The 23,806-nt window shown below is 41.4% G+C and overlaps 1 long non-coding RNA gene across 1 annotated transcript in view; it reads left to right on the forward strand.

Moving 5' to 3' along the window:
* Nucleotides 1-23,806, forward strand: part of LOC138811172 (uncharacterized) — a 71,297-nt gene that overhangs the window by 34,161 nt on the left and 13,330 nt on the right. The window contains exons 8-11 of the long non-coding RNA XR_011367328.1: nucleotides 7,219-7,373; nucleotides 9,241-9,362; nucleotides 10,860-10,898; nucleotides 17,641-17,725. This is a non-coding gene — a long non-coding RNA (uncharacterized lncRNA). The remainder of the gene's footprint in view (nucleotides 1-7,218; nucleotides 7,374-9,240; nucleotides 9,363-10,859; nucleotides 10,899-17,640; nucleotides 17,726-23,806) is intronic.

The following is a 23,806-nucleotide window of genomic DNA, read 5'->3' on the forward strand; positions in this document are numbered from 1 at the left end:
TTGAGATACCCGAATTTGCCATTTTTCTTGTGTTTTTCCGGCTTACTCGGCCCATTTGAGATGAAGATTGCACCAGTTTTGTGCTAGAACACTATCTTAAGGCAACCATCAACCAAAGTTTGCCTTTGTACAGTCAATAGTCTACAGGTACAATCTAGTTCAACAGATACATCTATTCAACATCAAACAACTATATGTTAGACTTCGAACCACAGAAAAGAATTTGGAAAACCAGAAATTATTAGGATTAGGGAGAGATGTGGGTAAAAAATAGGAATAGATTGGTGTGGGGAGGCACAGGGAGAGTTAACTATGTCCTAATCACAATGCAGGAAATGGGTTGGGTAGGATGCAAGTAGAGAGAGAGAGAAAAAGAAGAGATGGAAAGGGGAATGAAGAGAGACCAGAAAAAAATAGAAACATAAAAATTAATGTTATTATAGAGGTTAAAAACCGTCTATTTAGAGAGGAATGTGAATATGTTCAGAGAAGGGGAGGGACATAGAGGAGATGTGAAAAACTTTAAGGATGGGAAAGGGAGAAGAAAAGATCAGAAGTTCAGTAGAGCTAGACAAAAAACAAAAAGATAATTAAGAAAGAAAGAAAAAGAGAAAGAAGACAAGAAAAGAAAGGAAAACGCTCATTCACATATTCCTAAAATAAAAATTATAAGATGAGAAAAAAAAAGTTACTGGAAAACAATTATTTTTTCAGAAGAGGCAAAAATTAAAGATTAATAAAAGTTTTAGAAGGGAAAAAATTTATATATATATATATATATATATATATATATATATATATATATATATATATATGGTAACAAAAAACAAAAAACAAGCAAAAAAAAGAAAAGAAGAAGAAGAAAAAAAAAGAAAAAAAGAAAAAAAAGTCTTTTGATTTTTTTTTGGGGGGGGGAGGAGTGGGAAGAATCCTGTATCTCCCTTTTGTCTGTAACCAGTCTCTTGTTGGAGTCTCTGGTCAGCTTGAGGTCCTGTGGCTTGATTGGTTTCTTAAGTCGGTTGGTTGGAAGAGGCAGAAAAATGCTCTGCTTTACCCAAGATTTTGAGATCCCCCTCCCAGGTTAGTTTTCTGGGAGGGTGATCTGCTTTGAGAATCACAAAAGAGGGGGATGTGGTGATGAGGCTAGGTTCTGGGTAGAGTTGAGGCCTTTCAACACACAGTAGCTTTTCCCTGGGGCTATTTTGTGATAAAGCTCACAGCGCCCAGCCTGGAGCCATTCTCAGGGTTTCTGTTTTTCAATTGATTGTGGTGGCTGCTAGAGGGAGGGGCAGCCTCTGGCTCTGGTTACCCTGTGAGTCAAGGCACTCCAATGGCTGGCGCCTGAGCTGGGTGACTTTTCCCTGGATGGAGCTGAGTCTGGCAGGTCACTTCGCCGTTAAGTTCTTGTGACCTGCTAAATGACTCGTTTTATTCCAAGGCCTGAGCTGGAGCTAGCAGCTCCTCCGAGCTTTGTCGGTATCCAAGATGGAGATCACCGGTGCTGGGGGGGGAGGGGTGGCCTTCCCTCCTCTGCTCCCTGAGGAGTGAGGACGTCGGGCTTGTACTCACGCCGAGTCTTGGATCCTGGGTCGTCTCTGGTCTGCAAACAGCAGGATGAAGATGTCCGCTCCTTGTCGGTTCTTGTTGGTGTTGAGTAGAATCCGCTCGTCCGCTGCGTCCGGCTCCTTCGTCCCGGACTCTCTGTGTCTCAGGTATGACCCCGCAGCAGTGGTCGCCGCCGCGACCCTGCCTCCGCAGCTGCAGCTGATGTGTTTCCTTGGCTTCCCCTCTGTTGTCTAACTCTCTGTCCTGTGATGGCACACTTGGTGTGATTCTCTGGCTTAGTCCTGTTCACTGGAACTCTAAAACTGCTTTCTATGCGAGAGCTTGTTCAGATTCCAGCTTCTCCTCCGCCATCTTCCCGGAACCTCTCCAGTTCTTTGTTTCTTAAGTCTTGTTAATTTTGTTGTATCACCTAACATTTTGGATTTAACATCCACTTATCAGGGAGACCATACACCATTTGTCTCTTTGCTTTTGGCTTACCTCGCTCAACATGATTTCTTCTAGCTCCATCCATTTCCCTGCAAATGTCATTATTTTGTCATTTCTAATGGCTACATAATATGCCATTGTGTATAGATACCACAATTTTTGGATCCATTCATCTGTGGTGGGGCATCTGGTTTGTTTCCATATCCTAGCTATTGTGAACAGTGCTGCAGTAAAGTGGAGGTGCATGTGTCCTTGTATACTGGTTCCTGTTGTTCAGGATAGATGCCTAGAAGTGGTATGACTGGGTCATAAGGGAGGTCAATATTTAGCTTTTTGAGGACCCTCCAGACTGCTTTCCAAAGTGGTTGTATAAGTGTACATGCCCACCAGCAGTGTAATAGGGTTCCTCTTTCTCCACGTCCCCTCCAGCATTTGTCATTGGCTGATTTGTGGATGTGGGACATTCTGACTGGGGTGAGGTGGTATCTCATGGTTGTCTTTATTTGCATTTCCTTCACCACCAGGGATGGTGAACATTCCCTCATGTGTTTCTTTGCTATTTTTTATCTCTTCATCTGAGAAGTCTCTCTTTAATTCCCTTGTCCATTTAGTAATTGGTTTGTTAGGTTTGAGAGGGATTAGTTTCTTTTTTTTTTAAATTTATTTTTTATTGTGAAAATACTGTACAGAGGGGTTAAAATTACATGGGCAAGATAATGAGTACATTTCTTATCAAGCATTGTAGCCTCCTCCTTTGTTTCCCCTACCCATCCCTTCCCATCCTCCCCCCGGCCCCATCACCAAATCTCCCCGCCCCCCCCAAAGTTGTAAAGTTCTTTTTTGACATAACAATTTGTACTTCTCATTGTTGCAACGGGTCCTCCTGTATCCTCATTTAAACGACTTGTTTTTCCCCTTCCCCTGGGATTAGTTTCTTGAGTTCCCTGTATATACTGGATATTAACCCCTTGTTTGATATATTGCTGGTAAATATTTTTCCCAATTAGTTGGTTGTCTTTTTAGCTTGGTTGCGATAGCTTTAGCTGTGCAGAAGCTTTTTATTTTAAGGTAGTCCCATTTGTCGAGTCACTCTCCTAATTTGTTGTGACTCTGGGACTCTGTTCAGGAAGTTTCTTCTTGTGCCTATAAGTTCAAGTGTCTCTCCTACTCTGTCCTGCAGTAGTTTCAGAGATTCAGGTTTAATGTTAAGATCTTTAATTCATTTTGAGTTGATGTTGGTGCATGGTGATAGGCTGGGGTCCACTTTTACTTTTCTGCATGTGGCCGCCCACTTTTCCCAACACCAGTGGTTGAAGAGGCTTTGTTTCTTCCATTGTATGCCTTTTAGCCTTCAATCTTAAGGACTAGTTTATCTTTACTGCTGCGCCCTGATTCCTCTGAATTTACTCTTATTCCTCAGGTTTTCAGTGAAATCTGTTCACTTTGGTTGTTTAAAAACCAGATGTTTCAGCATAGCTTGAGCTATGGGGATTGTGTTGCTTACTACTTATGCTAGTTCTTCTCCCAACTGTGTGACGTTACCTAGTGTTTGAACAGTGTATTACTCAGATAAAGACAAATCAGCACATCTGTAGATTCTTGGAAAATTTTACTTATATAGCTGTATCCTCTGAAGTTTTTTGACTTTAAAGTGGTAGCTGCTTCAGCCTTACCTGATACCAGACTTTATCCCTGACTTACATTGCCTGTGAGTGTTCTGTTGTCTGTAGGTTCTCCTCTGTGTGTTGGGGTTTGGAACTTTTCTCTAGGCAGAAAGCCCAGCTGTGGGGTTGACTTTGTTTCTCTTTTCTCCTGGACCAAAGTGGGTTTTTTTTGTCTTTTTGTGTAGTATCTAAAAATAGTTCTTTCTTCTATTTTGTCTGGTTTTCTAGTTGCTGTATAGGAAGGCAAGTGTAGAACTTGAAAGCAAAAGTTCTCTCCATAATAGAGTGTTTGATATAATATAGTTAAATTACTTGGTGTACTAGTTGATCTAGTATAAGATTTTTAAAGGTAAACAGAACTAATTATTCTTGAAACATACTCATCTTTGTAATGTATATTGATTCCCATACTAAGAATCAGCATAGTCTTTTAGGACAAAGTTGAGCTATAATTTTCATACAGTAAAACTTTTTTTCTGCAATATGCCTTTGTGTTGAGAAATAATGGTTATGTTAATACTGTATAATCACAGTATATTGTGATGCACAGATACAGAATATTTTCTGTATTTGTATGGCTCACTGAGATATAAGAATATTTTCATTATCTGAGGGAGTTCCTTCATGCCAGTTTGTAGCCACACCTTTCTGTCTGTTCACAGCATTTGCCAACCATTGATCTGTTTCTGACTATAGTTTCCCCTTGTTTAGAAAAATGTTTACTATGTGCAGATCAATATTTTTTTTTTCTTTTGCCAGTCCTGGGGCTTGAACTCAGGATTTGAGTGTTGTCCCTGACCCTTTCTGTACTTAAGGCTAGCACTCTACCACTTGAGCCACAGCACTATTTCCTAAATTTTTTGAGAAGTCATTTGAAAATAAGAATCTCATGGACTTTCCTGTCTGGGTGGCTTCGAATATGATCTTCAGCTCTCAGTCTTCAGAGTAGCTGAGAAGCTAAGATTGCAGGCACGAGTCAGCAGACCACCATTGCCTGGCTATTGGAACCTTTCTTTCTTTCTTTTGGCAATATGAAGTACCACTTGAGCCACATCCTTAGTCCTTTCTTCTGCATGCCTCTATCTATCTACCTATTTACCTGTCTATCTATCTGTCTGTCTATCTATCTATCTATCTATCTATCTATCTATCTATCTATCTGTCTGTCTGTCTGTCTGTCTGTCTGTCTGTCTGTCTGTCTGTCTGTCTGTCTGTCTGTCTGTCTATCTATCTATCTATCTATCTATCTATCTACAGGGAGTAGTTATTATTTTGCTCTATATTCTCAGAGATGTCAGTTCAAAATGGCAGGGAGGGCATGGCAAAGCAGAATCAATCATACGATGGCAACTAGAAAGCAGAAATAGCTAGTTTGTTTTTGGTTCTGATCATCGGTTTTGCTTGTGCTGGCTTTGGACTACAATTCTGCCTCTACTTTGTAAGCAGCTGTGATTATAGGCATACACTGTGTCTTTGGATTCTCTTTTTATTCTTTTCACTCTGTAGCCCGAGCATCCTTGAATGGATATGAATGTAGCTTAGGCTCGCCTCAGACTCACAATACTCATATCTTAGTCTCTAGAGTATTGGCATTATAGGCATGCACTACACTACAATATTTGGTTATACTTTAGCTTTATGCTTTATATTTTTTCTTAATTTTCATACTGAAAATTAAAACAGTGAATTTTCATAATGTGAACTTGTTCAGAATCTTTTTTTTTTTTTTTTTTTGTCGGTCATGGGGCTTGAACTCTAGGCCTGGGCTTTGTCCCTCAGCTCTTCAGCTCAAGGCGAGCGCTCTACCACTTGAGCTACAGCGCCACTTCCGGTTTTCTCGTGGTTTATTGGAGATAGGAGTCTATCGGTCTTTCCTGCCTGGGCTGGCTTTGAACCGCGATCCTCAGATCTCGGCCTCCTGAGTAGCTAGGATTACAGGTGTGAGCCACCAGCGCCCAGCATTGTTCAGAATCTTTAAGAGACTGTATGCCCCTTCTAGGAAGATAACTATAGTCCTGACTTTTATCTTAGATTAATTTTGTTTGCTTTTATACTTTACATACTTATAGTACATTTTGTATCTAGCTTCTTCCACAACATTTTTGTATTATTTGACCATGTTGTATTTTGGATGTGGTATTCCATTTTGTCACTATGTTATATTTTATTTATCCCACAGTTGTTAAGCATTGAAATAGTTTCCGTGTTGTAGCTATCACAAATACGGCTGCTCTGAATATTTTTGTTTATGTCTTTTTTTTGGCCAATACTGGGGCTTGAACTCAGGGCCCAGGCACTGTCCCTGAGCTTCTTTTGCTCAAGGCTATCACTCTACCACTTGAGTCACAGTGCTATTTCCTGTTGTACTGAGGAATTGTTCTCAGGGATTCATGCATGCTAGGCAAGCACTGTACAATTAAGCTGTCTTCTGATGAACCACTACACATATGTAGCATAGTAGATACTGGCCAGTTTTCCAAAGAGGAGAACCTACTATGGTTCCACATGTGGTGTGTATTTATTTCCCTTGCTGTTCCACATTCTTCCCAGTACTTAGTATTGTAAGTCACTCTTAAAGAATTGAAACATATAAATGGTTGGGCACTGGTGGTTCATGCTTGTAAACCTAGCTCTTCAGGAAGTTGAGACCTGGGGTTGTGGTTCAAAGACAGCCCAGGCAGGAAAATCTGCAAGACTCTTCTCTCTAATGAACCAGCAAACAAAGTAGGAAGTGGAGCTGTTCCCCAAGTGGTAGAGTACTATCCTTGAGGAAAACAGCTCATAGACATCACCTAGGCCCTGAGTTTTAAGTCCCTGGACTGCTACAAACCCCCCACAATATATGCAAATGTATTTTCCCAGTATAGTAGTAATGACATTGATGTTGCTATCTAGGGAAAGGACATTATTAGCGGGGGTTTAGATGCCTTAGAATTCATTGGGAAGAAGACAATGGATGTAATAGCAGAACGGGATCCTGTATTTAAAATGACTAAGGGTTTGATGAACCGGAATTCTGCACTGTCTCAGGTACTGTTACCTTTACTGGTTTGATTGCTGTTTTCTGTTGTTTGTGTGTGTGTTTTTTTTTTTTTTTAATTTGAATTTTTCCCTTTGTTACCTTGGGACTTTGTTAGTGTGTTTTCTTGTAAAGAATTATCAATGCATTATAAAATTAAGGCATTTTTTATGGGCTGGATTTTTTTTATGGGTTTGTCTAATGCTTAGACAAACAGCCAGCTCTTTTCTTTCTGCAGTCGCCTCTGTCAGTGCAGTACAAAATCCTGAGCACTGTCAAGATTACTTATTAGGTTACTGTTGAAACCACTTTTGGAAATGCATGTGGCTCCTTAGGTGCTGCTGTCTAGCATCAAATTTTGTTTAGCTTCTTTTTTATTTCTATGCAGCTCCTGATCCTTAGTGAATTTGACTTGCTGAATGAAGGGTAGTACTTTATACTAGAACTTATACTAGAACTTAGCTTTGCTTCTTTCCACTCTTAAAAACTTTCCCTTGAGCTCTTATTATTTGCTGCATCTATGCTTCCATCTCTTTTTAGGTTTTACAGTAAGAGGCCAAGGAAAAAGAAGAGCTAAGACCTCCAATGAGGTAGCCATGGAAATAGACAAGAAAACTCATTGTGAGCTACCCTTTGATGAACTTCAAGAACATCTAGAAGTTCTGGCGATGCTTTCCCAAGAAAGTGAAATAAAGGTAATTCCAATCCCAAACTCCCAGCTGAAAAGAGTCTTCAAAGAAAAAACGTTGCATGGTTTCTTTTCACTTTGTATATTTGGAAGATGAAATGTGTCTCTGAAGGAGATGTGGGTTGCTGGAAATATTATAATAGAAGAAAAATATCCCCTACTGTTTAATTGTTAGAAATAGTGAATAAGTCAAATATTTCTCTTAAAATTATAGAAAAAGAACAGGGCTGGGAAGGTGGCTCAGTGGTAGAGCGCTTGCCTTGCATGCCTGAGGCCCTGGGTTCGATTCCTCAGCACCACATAAGCAAAAACAAAAAGAACAGAGGTCTTAGTATAAGATATCCTTTTCTTTCACTTTAGTCTTTCATTTTCTGTTTTTTCTCCAGTGTCATGGGTTTTTAGGTGTCAAAAAGCCTGTTATAGCTGCTAATTTGTATATAATTTCCTGTTAGTTCATCTCCTCTGATAATCTAAGCCAATCTTTCTTCTTCTTCTTCTTCTTCTTCTTCTTCTTCTTCTTCTTCTTCTTCTTCTTCTTCTTCTTCTTCTTCTTCTTCTTCTTCTTCTTCTTCTTCTTCTTCTTCTTCTTCTCCTTCTTCTCCTTCTTCTCCTTCTTCTCCTTCTTCTCCTTCTCCTTCTCCTTCTCCTTCTCCTCCTTCTCCTTCTCCTCCTTCTCCTTCTCCTTCTCCTTCTCCTTCTCCTTCTCCTTCTTCTTCTTCTTCTCCTTCTCCTTCTTCTTCTTCTCCTCCTTCTTCTCCTTCTCCTTCTTCTCCTTCTTCTCCTTCTTCTCCTTCTTCTCCTCCTTCTCCTTCTTCTTCTCCTTCTCCTTCTTCTTCTCCTTCTCCTTCTTCTCCTTCTTCTCCTTCTCCTCCTTCTCCTCCTTCTCCTCCTTCTCCTCCTCCTCCTCCTCCTCCTCCTCCTCCTCCTCCTCCTCCTCCTCCTCCTCCTCCTCCTCCTCCTCCTCCTTCTCCTTCTCCTTCTTCTCCTTCTTCTCCTTCTTCTCCTTCTTCTCCTTCTTCTTCGTTGGTCTTGGGGCTTATACTCTGGCCCTGAGTGCTGTGCCTCAGCTCTTCAGCCCAAGGCAGGCACTTACCACTTGAGCCACAGCAACACTTTCAGTATTTATTCTGGTGGTTTATTGGAGATAAGAGTTTCATGGCTTTTCCTGCCTGGGCTTCGAAGTCATGCTTAAGCACTGATAATTTTCATTTATCTTTTGGCCTATATTACTTTTGGAAATACAAATTCTGTCTATTTTCCTATAATATCTACCCTTTAGTGTTACGGTTATTAAAAAAATTAGTTCTGGCTCTAATCCTAGCTCAGGAGGCTGAGATCTGAGGTTAATTGAAAGCCACACCAGACAGGTTATTTTTGATAAACAACTCAGAAAGCTGGAAGTAGTGCTGTAGCTCCAAGTGTATATCCGCTATCCTTGAGAACAAAGAGCCTCAGGGATAGCTCCCGGGTCAAGCTCCAGGATCTGAAAAAAAAAAATTACTACTGGGTACTGCAATCCTAGCTATTTAGGAGAATGAAATCTGATGATTATGGTGGGAAGCCAGCTCAGATAAGAGTGTCTGTGAGACTTTTATCTCCAATTAACCACCAAAAAGCTGGAAGTTGTGCTGTGGTTCAAATAATGCAGTGCTAGACTTGAGCACAAAAGCTACGCCCCCAGGCCTTGAGTTCAAGCCCTAGGACCAACACAAACACACACACACACACACACACACACACACACACACACACACACACACACACACACACACACACACACACACAGAGCTGTGCTGGCATGAGCTCTTCAGTCTTTTCTCCTTATGAGATTTTTTTCATTAATATTTACACAATATTTTATTATTTTCATTCAGGTGAAATCTTTCCTTAATTCTCTGAGTGGAGAAGAATTAGAGGCTCTAATATTTGAATTAGAACAACTCAGAAGCATTTTCCCTAGCAGAATTTTATGAGGAAGAGGAAGAAGAGAAAAAAGGTAATATGAAAATTCAGAATCGGAGTGGGAAGATGCAATGTATTTATTATTACTAGAGTATTTATTATTACTAGGGTATTTAATGTTATTATTAATATTATTACTAGATTATTTATTATTACTAGAGTAATTTGTGTGTTTGTGTGTGTGCACGCACAATGCCTGTGCTGGTCCTGGGGCTTGAACTCAAGGTCTGCTTGCTGTCCCTGACCTTCTTTGCTTAAAGTTAGACCTTTAAGGACTTGAGCCACACCTCTACTTCCAGCTTATTTTTTGTGATTAGAGATAGGAGTCTCATGGAGTTTTCTTCCTAGGCTGGCTTCCAACTGTGATCCCGAGATCTCAGCTGCCTGAGTAGCAGTCTGACAAGGATAGCCACTGGCACCCTGCATCTCTCTCTTTTTTGCAGTGAGAATTTTCATGTAGAATTCTTTTTGCAACTTTCCCCCATCTAGGTGTTCAGACACGTCAGCCTCTTGCTTATGTCTTCTTTTTTTGTTCCCTGTCAGACTCCTCTTAGCATCCCTCATACTGATATTGTTCATACACCCCTGCCAGTGATTACAGTTAAAGATTGCTCTTTTCAGAGTTTGTCCTCAGTTTGGCTGATGTTTCTTTATATCTCTGGATACTTCATCTGTGCCTTGTGACTTGTGGGATCCTTAATCCCATCTTGAATTGAGGCAGAAAAGGTGGTAGTACCTAAAACATGAGTGACAATCTTCCCCCTCCCTGCCTCCACAATTTAAAGCCTGTATCTCTTAGAAAATATGAATGTTGAAGCTGCTCATTTTTTATACTAATTAGGTAATGTGGCAGTTAGTATAAAATGTAATTTCTGGACAAATGAATCTTAAGGTTGTTTTATTTTAACATTTAATTAGATATATTTCTAAGACATATTATCTGCTAATTGGCTATTTTAAGAAAGTGGAATCCAATGAATTCAGTTTTGTCTTATTTTTTTAAGCTGGTCCTAGGACTTGAACTCAGGGCTTGGATGTTGCCCTAAGCTTTTTTGCTCATGGGTAGTGCTCTACCACTTGAACCACTGCACCACTTCTGGCTTCTTCTGAATAGTTCATTGGAGATAAGAATCTCACAGACTTTTCTGCCTGGGCTGGCTTTGAACCATGATCCTTAGATCTTAATTTCCTGAGTAGCTAGGATTACAAGCATGAGCCACCAGTGCCTAGCCCATTTGTAGTGTTTAAATGAACTATTTACTTTGCCATGGAATGACATTTTCACTCTGAAGTATACAAGTGGTCATAGAGACTAGAATTTTATTTGGTGAACATTTCTTAAAAGTGAATGAAATGAGCCTTTACCACGAGAAAAGCAACGATGTATGAGTCATGATACACATTGAAACTAAGTTTCAATTTTGTAGAATGTATTTATTGCTCTGTTGAGCTTTGTAGCTTCCCAGTGCTGTTTACAGACTATGCTGATGAAATCTGTGTTGATAATAACAGCTATATTCATTGATTTCAGGACAGTTGGTCAGCATTTGGAAGATTTGTGTGACTCAGTGTGAGTATTTTCCCATTATTTAATGTGTGATGTTAGCAAATCATGTACAGGCAAAAGAAAAGAAAAGACTAACTGATTTTAATTTAATACATCCAAGCAGAAAATCTTATGGTATAGCTTCAGGCTCATTGCTATGTATCTCATTACAACTAAATTTTAAGAGATGACCACTAGTTGAGTTTTAGTGTAATATTAAGGAGTATGCCAGCATTAGCTTTATTGATAATCTGAGAAGGCAACTAAAATACTTCTTCCTTTTCTAACTAAGTGACTTTGTAAGGTAGATTTTCTGCATATACTTGAAACAACATAACCCAACAGACAGTATAAAAGCAGATGAGAGAATACAGGTGTCTTTCATTAGGCTAAAGGATGAAGAGATTTATTAAAGATGTAAAACAATGGGACTATTCTGCTGAAATTTTACCTTTTTTGGAAAATACAGTTTTTTTTCAATAAGTGTATATTAATAAGTAGTGTTTCTTTTCTTTCTTTTTTTTTCTTTTTGGTGAGTTGTATGGAGTAAACTTTGGGCTTGGGTGCTGACCCTCAGCTCTTTAGCTCAGTGCTAGTATCCTACCACTTGAGCCACAGCACCACTTACAACTTTTTCTGCTTATGTGGTGCTCAGTAATTGAACTCAAGGCCTCATGCATACAAGACACTCTACCACTAAGCCACCTTCCCATCCCCAGTGTTTTTGTTCTTAAGTTTACAAAACTACCATAAGCACTTGAGTTCTAAATTTTCTTTTGTTTGGGTTGTGAAACTAGGACTCAATACCTGATGCTTTGCTCATTAGCTGAGTTCTACTTTTTAACATATCTGTCTGTTTCTCTCGTGTGTGTGTGTGCGTGCACATGCAAATGCATGTGTATCCCCTATTTTTTATTTAATTTATTTATTTTTGTGCCAGTCCTGGGGCTTGAATTCAGCACTTAGGCATTGATCCTGAGCTGTAGTCTACCACTTGAGTTATAGTTTTACTTCTGGGTTTTTTTTGTTTTGTTTTGTTTTGTTTTCTAAGTAGTTTATTGGAGATAAGAATCTCATTGACTTTCCTGCTCCAGCTAGCTTTTAATAGCAATCTATAGATCTCAGTCTCCTGAGTGTGTAGCTAGGATTACTGGTGACAGCCACCAGTTCCTGGCTCTACTAACATTTTTTTTTGTCGGTTGTGGGGCCTAAACTCTGGGTCTGGGCACTGTCCCTCAGCTCTTCAGCTCAAGGCTAGCGCTCTATCACTTGAGCCACAGTGCCACCTCTGGCTTTTTCTACTTATGTGGTGCCGAGGAATCGAACCCAGGACCTCATGTATGCAAGGCAAGCACTCTACCACTGAGCCACCTTACCTTTTTAATTAGCTCTTTGGGAGCTCTCAAAATTTAAGAGTATTAAGAGGTCCTGAGACTAGCATGTTTGAGAGCTGCCAGATGAAAATTTCCCAAATATTAGTGCTTTTAAAGATGGCTCTCTGTTTACTTCTTTGAACTGGCCGTGTGCTTGCCACTGATATCTCTAAACCTCATTTGATTTTTTTTTTGTTGTTGTTGTTGGTTAATATTGTAAGGTCTGCTCCTGGATGGCGAGCATACTCCACCCTCCTCACAGCAAAGTCTCCACCCAGTAACTGCATTACCTAGGCAACTGGGACACCTGGAAGAAGTCACATTTGCATCCACTGAGGTCATATCTGAATTTGATGTGGCCACACCTTTCTCTGCCCGTACCCTAGATAAGGCCTAGCCCAGGCCCAGACACTCTCTCTCTGCTCTCTCTCTGCTCTCTCTGCTCTTTTCTAGCTCTTTCCTCTGTCTTTCCTCTCTTTCCCAGCTCTCCCTCATTCCAAGGCCTTTCCCAGCCATGTGGAGTTCCAACCTTGCCTGGTCCCAGCAGGTCTACTATCCCTTACCTGAATAGCACGTGCATGGTGCTGTTCTTACTAGGCTATCTCTTTTTTTAAAACCTAACAAGTGAGATAAGTGTCCTATGGCTGTAACTACTCAGGAGGCTGAGATCTGAGGACCTCAGTTGGAAGCCAGCCCAGACAGAAAAGTCCTTGTGAGACTCTTATGTCCAATTAACCACTCAAAACCCAGAAGTGGTGCTATGGCACAAATGGTAGAGCACAAGGCTTGAGTACAAGAGGCTCAGGGACAGCACACAAGTCCTGAGTTCAAGCCCCACAACTGTCAAAAAATACAGAAAGGAAAAAAGTACTACCGGAAGCCAAGATGACTATCCAGACAGCTTGGTATTGGCATAAGAACAGACATCAGGACCAATGGAATAGAATTGAAAACCCAGAAATGAACCTACAGACCTATAGCCATCTAATCTTCGATAAGGGAGCTAAAACAATAGAATGGAAGAACGACAGCCTCTTCAGTAAATGGTGCTGGTAAAATTGGTTAACTACTTGTAGAAAACTAAAGCTAGATCCTTATATATCACCTTGCACCAGAATCAACTCCAAATGGGTCAAAGACCTCGAAGTCAAAGCAGACACTTTGAAAACATTACAGGATGGAATAGGAGAAACCCTAGGTCTCCTTGGCTCAGGCCGAAATTTTCTGAATAGAGACCCGGAAACACAACAAATCAAAGAAAGGTGGGACAAATGGGATTGCATGAAATTGCAGAGCTTCTGCATGGCAAAGGACATAGCTAGCAAGATCAATAGAAAGCCCACGGATTGGGAGAAGATCTTCACTAGCCATACAACAGACAAGGGTCTCATATCTAAAATATACTTGGAACTCAAAAAATTAAATCCCCCAACAACAAATCTGCAAAGAAAAAACTGCCCAATAAACAAGTGGGCTAAAGACTTAAAGAGAAACTTCTCTGAAGAAGAAAGAAGGATGACCAACAGACACATGAAGAAATGCTCAGCCTCCCTAGCCATAAAAGAATTGCAAACCAAAACAACATTGAGATACCACCTCACTCCAGTTAGAATGGCAAAAATCAAGAACTCTAACAACAACAGATGCTGGAGGGGATGTGGACAGAAAGGAACCTTACTTCATTGTTGGTGGGAATGTAAACTTGTTCAACCACTTTGGAAAGCAGTATGGAGGTTCCTCAAAAGACTTCAGATAGAACTCCCCTATGACCCAGCAATCCCACTTTTGGACATTTACCCAAATGTTTACAAACAAGACCACACTAAAGCTACCAGCACAACTATGTTTATTGCAGCATTATTTACCATAGCTAAGATATGGAACCAACCCAGATGGCCCTCAGTAGATGAATGGATCAAGAAAATGTGGTATATATACACAATGGAATTCTATGCCTCCATCAGAAAGATGACATTGCCCCATTTGTTAGGAAATGGAAAAACGTGGAAAACATTATATTAAGTGAAGTAAGCCAGGCCCAAAGAAACATAGGTCCCATGGTTTCCCTTATTTGCAATATCTAGTATATATATATGAGTCAAGCGGAATAGGTCAGATAATGTGATGTTATGAAAATGAATCCTTAGATATGTATTTTAATGTTTTTTTCCTTTCATGCATTTGTTTCTAACGCATTTATAAGATTATCTCTTTGTAGCTTTGTATGTCCCTCCCCCACAGTATAACCCTGCTTTCACTATATTTGATGTCAGTATAACTTGTGTAGGAGATGGGAAAAAACAAGTCGTTTAAGGATACAGGTAGACCTGTTGCAACAATGAGAAGTACAAGTTGTCATGTGGAAAATGAGCTTTACAATGTTGGTGGGGGGGCAAGCCGGGAGGATTGGGTGGGCGGTTGCGGGGGGGGGGGGGCTGGGAAGGGATGTGTAATGTAAACAAAGAGGAGGCTGCAATGCTTGATAAGAAATGTACGCATTAACCTGCCCATGTAATTGTAACCCCTCTGTACAGTGTGTTCACAAAAAATAAAAATAAAATAAAAGAAAGAAAGAAAGAAAAAAAAAAGAAAGTTGAGAGCCAAGGTTCAAAGCCATCCTAGGCATGAAAATCAATGAGACGTTTTTCACCAATTAACCAGCAACAGGTAGGAAGCAGTAGAGCTCTACCCTTGAGTAAAACTCAAGTTTTAGCCCAGGAGCAGCATAAATGAAAAGAATTCTCATTTACTTTCCTGCCCAGGCTGGATTCAAACCACAAATGCTCAGATTTCAGCTATTTGAGGAGGTAGGATTATAGGTGTGAACCATATTTTTAAAATCTTGAATTGGCTCTAATATTTTTGTCCTTCTTTTCACTTAATTTATTATTCTTTTTCTCTTTTTCGCAAGTTTGGGTCATCCAGCTTATTATTAGGGCTGGCCACTCTTTCTGGGTTTTTGTTTTGAAGTTTTTTTTGTGGATTTTTGTCCCAACCTGCAGGATGTCAACGAGGGCGATGAACCTAAATGAGAAGGAATGAAGGGACAAGAGACATGAAGAATGACAGCAAGACAGGGATTCTGATCAAGCTGCAAATTTTTATTTTTCACACAGGGGTATTTATATGCTTGGAATAAGGAAGCTTTTAAATTGGCCATTAAGGAAGCTTTTTCATTGGCCATAGCAGCTGCAGGATGTTTGCATAGGGCAGGGTGAAAGGGTGGTCATTAGCAGCTGCAGGATATTTGCATAAGGCAGGATGAAAGCGTCGGATTTCTGAGAGTGGTTCTGTAAACTCAGCCACAAGATGTTCCAGTGAGATAGTCAAGCCTATCTTCATGTTGAGAGACTCCTTTTGGCTCCCAACAGATTCTTTTTTTTTGAGCTTTTTATAGTACTTGAACTCCAGGCCTGGTCATTATTCCTAATTTTTTCTCAAGACTAGTAGGCTTCCCACCTCAAGACAGTTCAAATTGTGGCTCTTTATGTATTTTTCTTTCTTTCTGCATTTATTTTAGGTGATGCTCTTATGGCTTGTACTCAGGACTTGGGCATTTTTGCCGAGTTTTTGTTGTTGCTGTATTTTTTTTTTCTTCATTGCTGGTCCAAGGGCTTGAACATAGGGCCTGAACTTTTGCTAGTCATAAAATCAGGGCAGAGCCACTGTGTCTGAGGTTTTTCCCTTTTCTTTCTCAAGACTAGCAGTCTCTATGGCTTGAGCCACAGATAAAGTTCTGGCTTTATTTATTTATTTATTTTCATTTTTGTTGCTAGGGCTTCAACTCATGACATGGCCACTCTTCTGAGGCTTGAAGTCAGGGCAGGGCCACTGTGAATGAAGCATTTTTTGTATTGTTTGTTCTCAAGGCTAGCATACTTTAACAGCTTGAGCAACAGCTGCATGAATGGCTTTGTTTATATAATGTTCTCTACCACCCCCACCAGGCAAAAGTTGTAAAGTTCATTTTTTGAAATAATTTCTTGTACATCTCATTGTTGCAATAGGTCTAGCTGTATCCCTATTTAAACAATTTGTTTTTTCCCTTCACCTTCACAAATTACGCCAACATCAAATACAGTGAAAATGGGGGAGTTATTTATTTATTTGGTTCTGGTCCTAGGGCTGGAACACAGGAAGTGGTGACTGTTCCTAAACCTGAAATCAGGGCAAGGTCACTGTGCTGGAGTCTCTCCCATGTCCTGAGCAAGGCTGGCAGGCTCTAAAACTTAAGCCACATTTTAACATCTGGCTTTGTAAAACAAATTTGGTGATTCATAAGGGATAAGTTTCTTATGGAGGAGCTGGGAAATGGCTCAGTGGTAAAGTGCTTGCCTTGAGCTGAAGAGCTAAGGGACACCATCCAGAGCTGGAGTTCAGGCCCCACAACCCATAAAACAGAAAAAAGAAAAGAAAAAAAAAGCTGAGTGCCAGTGGCTTACGCCTGTAATCCTAGCTACTCAGGAGGGTGAGATCTGAGGATTGCAGTTCAAAGCCAGACTGGGAAGGAAAGTCCATGAGACAATTATCTCCACTAAATCACCAGAAAACCAGAAGTGGCCCTGTGGCTCAAGTGGTAGAGCACTAGCCTTGAGCTGAAGAGCTTAGGGACAGTGTGCAGGCCGAGTTCAAGCCCCATGACCAACCCCAAAAAAAGAAAGATTCTCATGGGAAGACAGGGACATTAGCCAGGCTCTAAAATCAGAGGATGGTGGTTCAAAGCCAGCCAGGGCAGGAAAGTTGTTGAGACTCTCATCTCCAATTAATCACCAAGAGCTTGGAAGTAGAATAGTTCTAGTCTTGTGCAAAACAGCACAAGTTCAGGCCCCAGGACTAGCACACATAAAACCAAGTGTCATGGAGCTTCCTGCCCAGGTTGACTATGAACCACAATCCTAAAATTTCAGCTTCCACAGTAGCTAGGATTATAGGCATGAGCCACTACTTAAAAATATTTCATTGACTTCTCTCTTCTTCTTTTTGTGTGTGTGTGTGTGTGTGTGTGTGTGTGTGTGTGTGTGTGTGTGTGTGTGTATGTGTGTGTGTGTGTGTGTGTGTGTGTGTGTGTGTGTGTGTGTGTCCGTCCTGGTGCTGGTTCTAGACCCTTGAACTCTGGAGCCTAGCCACAGTCTCTGAATTTGTTTTTCTTTTATTTTTAATGCTGTTTCTAGGCTTTGTATTCAGGGCCTAGTCCTTGTCCCTGAGTCATTCTTTTGTTGCTGGTGGTGGTGGTCCTAGGGCTTGAACATAGGGCCTGGTCACTTCCTGGGTTTGAAACCAGGGCAGGGCCACTGTGTATGAGGGTTTTTGTTGTTCATTTTCCCTCAAAGCAAGCAGTCTCTGTGGCTTGAGCCACACAGATCAACTTCTGGCTTCTTTTACTTTTTTGGCAGTTCATGGAAGATAAAAATCTCATAGAAGATAAGAGTACTGTATCAGCACCTGAAATCTGAGGATTGGGGTTGAAAGCCCAGGCAGGTAAGTCCATAAAACTTATCTCCATTTCATCCCCCAAAGAAAGGAAGTGGTAGAATGCTACCTTTAAGAAAAAAAAATTCTATTTCAACCCCTGGGTTCAACACCCACACCTGATACATACTCACAAATTCCTAAGGGACTTTTCTGCCTGGGTTGCCTTGGAACCCAGATCTTCAAGTTCTGTCTTTTGTGTAGCTTGAGCTCCAGGTATAAACCAGCAATTCTCTTGGCTTTTGTGCTCATCTTCCACTCTGATTTTTATTTGTGTATTTGTATTTAATTGATTAATTAGTAGTAGTCCTACCTGGGCCTAGTCACTGTTATTTTGCTTTTTCATTCAAGGCTGTTGCTTTACCACTTGAACCACAGCTCTACTTCTGGCATTTTTGCTGGTTAGTTGGAGATCAGAGCCTCATGGAATTTCCTGCCCAGGTGGGCTTTTAACCACCATCCTGAGATTTCATGCTCCTAACTGGCATTACATGTCAGCCACCAAAAAGTGCCTGGCTCACTCAATTTTAATATTTGTTTTTGGTTGGTCATGGGGCTTGAACTCTGGGCCTGGGCGCTATCCCTCAGCTCTTCAGCTCAAGGCTAGTGCTCTACCACTTGAGCCACAGCGCCACTTCCGGCTTTTTTCTTTTTTGCTATATGGTGCTGAGGAATCAAACCCAGGGCCTCATGCATGCAAGGCAAGAGCTCTACCACTGAGCCACCATCCCAGCCCTCAATTTTAATATTCTTAATAGGCTCTTACAGTCTTTTTATTCACATGATGATGATGATGATGATGATGATGATGATGATGATGATGATGATGATGATGATGATGATGATGATGTGCTGGTCATAGGTTTGAAATCAGGGCATGGGTGCTGTCCATGATCTTCCAGTTGAGCCTCAGCTCAAGTCCTGGACTTTATTCCTTTTTGCTTCTTTCTTGGTGGTTAATTTGAGAGAATTGTCTCATAAAAAACCTTGGCACTACTCAGGAGGTTGAAATCTGAGGATTGTGGTTTCAAGCCAGTCCTGACAAGAAAATCCAAAACACCCTTTTCTTTTTCTTTTTGTTGTTGTTGTTGTAATGACAAAGGTGAGGTGCAGTGGAGTTGCAGTTTCATTAACAGGTAAAAAGGATGTTTGTTTTGGAGCAATAGCCTCCCAAAGTACACTGCCTCCTGACTAGGGATGGTCCACTGATGGTTAGAATGACTTGTCTTCCTTCTATGACCCTATTACCCTGGTAACCGATTGTTTACAAAGATGTGATCCTGACACCTTAGCAACATGAGAAGGGACAATATCATTCCTAGGTTGGGATGAAAACCAAGTGGATCCCCCCATTTGGTGTGCTGTCTCGCTCTGGGGGGCCAGGATGATAGTGCACCCTTCTGTGAAGAAGGAAAATGACTTGAACAATTCTGTACTCTTTGTTCATTTCTGACAGATGAGGGCTGTAGATATATTCATGGACTTATCTAGGGACAAGCAGGGAATTTTCTAGGATCTCCATTGTGTCTAGGAAGGAAGGGCCTCAGGTTTTGCTGCAGAGAGATGCATCCTACAGTGCGGTTGCAGCAGCCCTGGCTTGCTCCAATGGCAGTGATTTCCCAGATCAGCAATATACCTGGACCCAGGAAATGTCACCTTATGCAGATGAAATAACTCTCAGGACATCTGTCCTGATGACCACGGAAGCCTATGCCAGTGCAAGCGACGGTGACACAATGCTGCTCATGTGGCTAGGAGTATGGAAGTGGCACTGGTGTGGATTAGAGGTGTTGGGTAGCACACGTGGTGGATGCTTTCTGCTCTGCCCACCACATGACTAAAGGCAATGCTGGATTCTGTCTAATTTAACTGGGGTCTGGGGGACTGTGGATTTTCTGGGATGCCAAAGCTCCCAGGGGGACATAGGTTGAGCTGGACTAGGTGAAAGGGAGTGAAGGAAACCTCCAGAAAAAAGGAAGTCTTGATTCTCTTTAAAAGTTCCTTTAACGCTTAAATTTTAATCAAAATGGGAACTAAATGGAAAAAGTGATTCTAGATCTCAGTTTCCTGAATAGCTAGCATTACAGGTGTGACACTAGTACCCAGCTCACTCTTTTGTATCTATTGAGTTTATTAGGTTCTAGACACTGTAGCAAGGAAAAAAAGAAAAGCTTTGTTTTGAAGGTCTATGCCTTTGTGTGTGGGGTTGGGGGAGGGTAGGGAATGTATACACATAAATATGTTTAAATATATGATGGAAAAAATATATTGAGTGATGTGCTAGGGAGGAATGTTAGCAATTTGCAGTGATGTATGAGTTCAGAAAAGCCTCATGTGGTAAATGACTTAGAAGAGATCAAGGCAACTCATCCAGGCCCCAGAATCAGGTAGAGTCGTGAGCTCGAAGTATGAGCACCTACACCGGGTCCCCTCCCATTTCTGGAGTTCCCTCCATACAACTGGCCCCTCCCTCTCTCTGCCCAGACCCACCTGGACTCCCATCTACCTCACTTCCTTTTCCCTCAGATCCTCCTGCTACCAGGATAGTGATGGAGGTCATGTGCTCCCTCTTGGGGGAAATATGGCTTCTCTAATAAACCTTGTAATAATCTTTCTCCTTTGCCTTCCTGCTTCTGCATGGTCCCCTTGCATCGATTTTTGTCTAATCCTCTTACATTGGTCGCCCCTGTGGGTATAGGCTCCCCAGTGGGTTTGATCCTCCCTCCACTTCGGAAGGAGGTTCAACCAGCTTCCCTGGGACCTTTCCTGAGATCCTATACGCCAGTCACCAGAGGACCACCAAGGTAACTTTCTCCTGACTGAGCGCTCTACCAGCCCATCCAACACTGCTAATTAAGTCCCATTCCAGGCTAAGTGACCAGTTTATCTGAGGTCTGGGTTTCTGATTCTGATATCTCAGTGTAAGGCCACCTGGGCCTCTGTGACTTACTGAGCCCCCCTTCCCCTCATCAGAGCCAAACCTTGGCCAAGTGCCAGGGGCCTACCTTGGCCCAATGACCCATCCTCCATGGCCCAAGGAATACAAATGGACAAACATGAAGACATTCTCCACTGTCAGGGCCACCACCCCCTTTAGGAGCCAACCTGTACTGTGGAGAACACTCTAATATAGGCCCATGGCATCAGGTCCCTTACCATGGGAAGGACACTAAATTTCTTTACATTAAGGCCACCTGGGCCTTGGAGGGCTGCTGAGCCCCTGCAATCAAATTTTGCCCCAAATTTAAAACTCCACTTCTGTGAGTGCTTGGGCAGATAGCTCTGGCTCTCCCTCTCTCCCTCTCTCCCTCTCTTCCTCTCTCCCTCTCCCTCTTCCTCTTTCCCTCTCCCTCTTTCCCTCTCCCTTGTAACTGAAGGTAAAAGTATGGATGAGTTTAAGTTTAAACTCCTCCTCTGTGTTCTGCCTTTGCAGTTTCCCCTCCCCTGCAGTCTCCCCTGTGAGGCGCTCCCCTCTTTTGTGGCCTCCCCCACAAGGCACCCTCACTTCTGCGGCCTCCCAGTGAGGTACACCCCTTTTTGCAGCCTTTTCTGTGAGGCCCCCTCCCCTGAAGGACTTCATCTGTGAGGTCCTCACTGCTCTGCGGGACCCCTCCTCTGCCTTTGTAGTGGGGGTGGAAGCTGAAGCTCCAGTTTTGCCAGAAACAATGCATAAAGCATAAAGTGACTCCATTTAGGGTATCATCTCTTACTCTTTTCCATGGTTTTCCATGGTCAGGACTGACTTTGTCCTGGCCATTGTCTCAACATCCATTGCTGGGATAGCTTGTCCCGGTTGGCATTTACAGTTTGGACTCAAGGCCTGGGCACTGTCCCTGAGTCCTTCTGTTCCAGGCTAATGCTCTACTACTTAGAGTCACAATGCCACTTTCAGCCTTTGGCTGGATAGTCCTGGTTCTGTGCTGATTAGTAGGGAGATGGAGTTTTAGAAGGATTTTTTTTTTTTGTGCCCAGGATGGCTTTGAACTTTCTTACAAAAGCTCTTTTTATTTCCAGTTAAAGCAACAAGGAGATCAATGAGATGGAGCTTACCTATAACTTGTTCACAATTGACTAACAATTACTTGTCAGAGATTTTTAAAAGAAAGCCCAGTAGATGCTTTTAACCTGAGACTGATTGGCACTCTAAGTACGGCCCACTGCCTCTGGGTAGCCTGTTTAAAGTGGCTTATAGACAACATTTAACCTATAACAAATGTACAGGCCTTTTCTTGGGCTACAGCAGCATAGCCTGTTTAACACCCTGGTTTATAAAAGCATTTTCTGTCTGGCAGAGGAATGCCTACTTATGTAGGCCTTTAGACAGATCTCAATAGGAACATAATCTCAGCTCTACAAGCTTTTCAACAGATGAATTTAACCAGCTCAAAAGTTACTGCCAATTAGGACTTTGAGCAGATACAGGGGTTTGGAGATTTACATTCTACAATCTTAGCTTTTACTACCCACTATCACAGATCTCTGGAAAGTTTTGCCCAGTTAGACCAACATGGGTGATAGGCATGTTTACAAACTTATCTTTCCATGACCTTCTGGCTTGATCAATTTTTTGGAGGACCAAGCTCAAGTAACTCAGGACCTGATACCACTTTTGTCATCCAAACATTTGTTTGCAATTGCCTCTGGATATTTTAACAATATCAGGGTCCCTGGAGTGCCTTTCTTATGTTGGGATAAATACATCTTTGGCATTTTCCTTGGTCAGTCGCTGGACTTGAACTCAGGGTTTGAGTGCTGTCCCTCAGCTCTCCAGCTCAGGACTAGCACTTGGCCACTTTAAACTCCAAAACAACTCAGCTTTGAGCACTCTGTTGGCAGATTAGAGATGACAATCTCACAGGGACTTTAGTCTGCCTGTGCCTGGACTGGCTTCGAACTGCAGATCAGTGAGTTTTTTTGTTTTTTTTTTTTTACAAACAGTCACTTTTACTCCAACTAAAAGCAACAAAGATGGTCATTGGAAGTAGTTTTATAAGCATGGTTTTACTTATTAAATTACATTTGACAAACTTGTCCTATCTTTTACTGTGGGCCTTCCGGCAACTGTTACAAAAAATTTTAGGGGCAAACTAGAATAATCCTATTTTTTTTTTTTACTTTGAAATAAACCTTTAGGAAAATTTTATCTTTTAAACTTGTCTGGGAGGCCAGCCACTCTCCACAACTTCTCAAATTTTTACAAGGGGGATGTCATTTTAAATCCATTTTGTAAAGTTATTTTAATTTGCATTTAAATGCATCATTGAAACACTGGGCTGTATATTCTTTGCCTGTAGGCTGTCCTGTGGGCAGTGAATAGAAAGAGTGGCCATTTTTTTTTCTGCAGTCTGAGTTACCTTTAGGAATTTACCTCCAATTGTAAAATAGTATAGAAATCAATTTCTATCCTTTGCTCATACACCCCGTATGGTCTAACTTCTGGTGATGAACATTTACAGAACCAAATATCTAATGTGGCTTGTGTTTTACCCTTAATTAACAGGCTTTTGGTCATGTGAGATGCAAGGCCAGAGTCTGAGAGAGACTGTGGCATCTCCCAGCATGTATAGACTGTTGCACCTCCTGTTGGTAACCTGCAATATTTCTACATATACTGGTTAGAGACCTGGTTTACACTGGCTTTTGCAGGCTGGTGCCACTGGTTTAGGCAGCTGTGCCTGAGCATAGTTACTCTGGTCCCTTGATCTTAATTGAAGTTGATCAGCACACAGGGGAGAAAACAGAGAATGAAACCCTTAGCTTTAGTTTACTAGCCATGGTCAGTGTACAATAGTTAACTCTTAGCATAGATGGACATAGGAATGACATAATTCACAGCCAACTTAGTTACCAATTTCATTTACTTTGTAAAGGACATTGTCTTTTTTAAGTCCTTTTCCAAGGTCTTTTAAAACTGCCTGTTTTTTCTTTGGCTTAGTCAGGTCACAAAGTTTTAAAGCAATTTAGATTAATTCACAGCTTCCATTGACAAAGATTTTTAGTAGGCAGAGTAACCTTGAAACCATAATCACTTACATATAGTCGAATAAGACACAGACAGACATGTTTGTGCACAGATTATAGAGCGTGCTT

Source organism: Dipodomys merriami, unplaced genomic scaffold (genome assembly GCF_024711535.1).
Source record: "Dipodomys merriami isolate MVZ:Mamm:240054 unplaced genomic scaffold, mDipMer1.0.p SCAF_1043, whole genome shotgun sequence".
Classification (NCBI taxonomy): Eukaryota; Metazoa; Chordata; class Mammalia; order Rodentia; family Heteromyidae; genus Dipodomys; species Dipodomys merriami.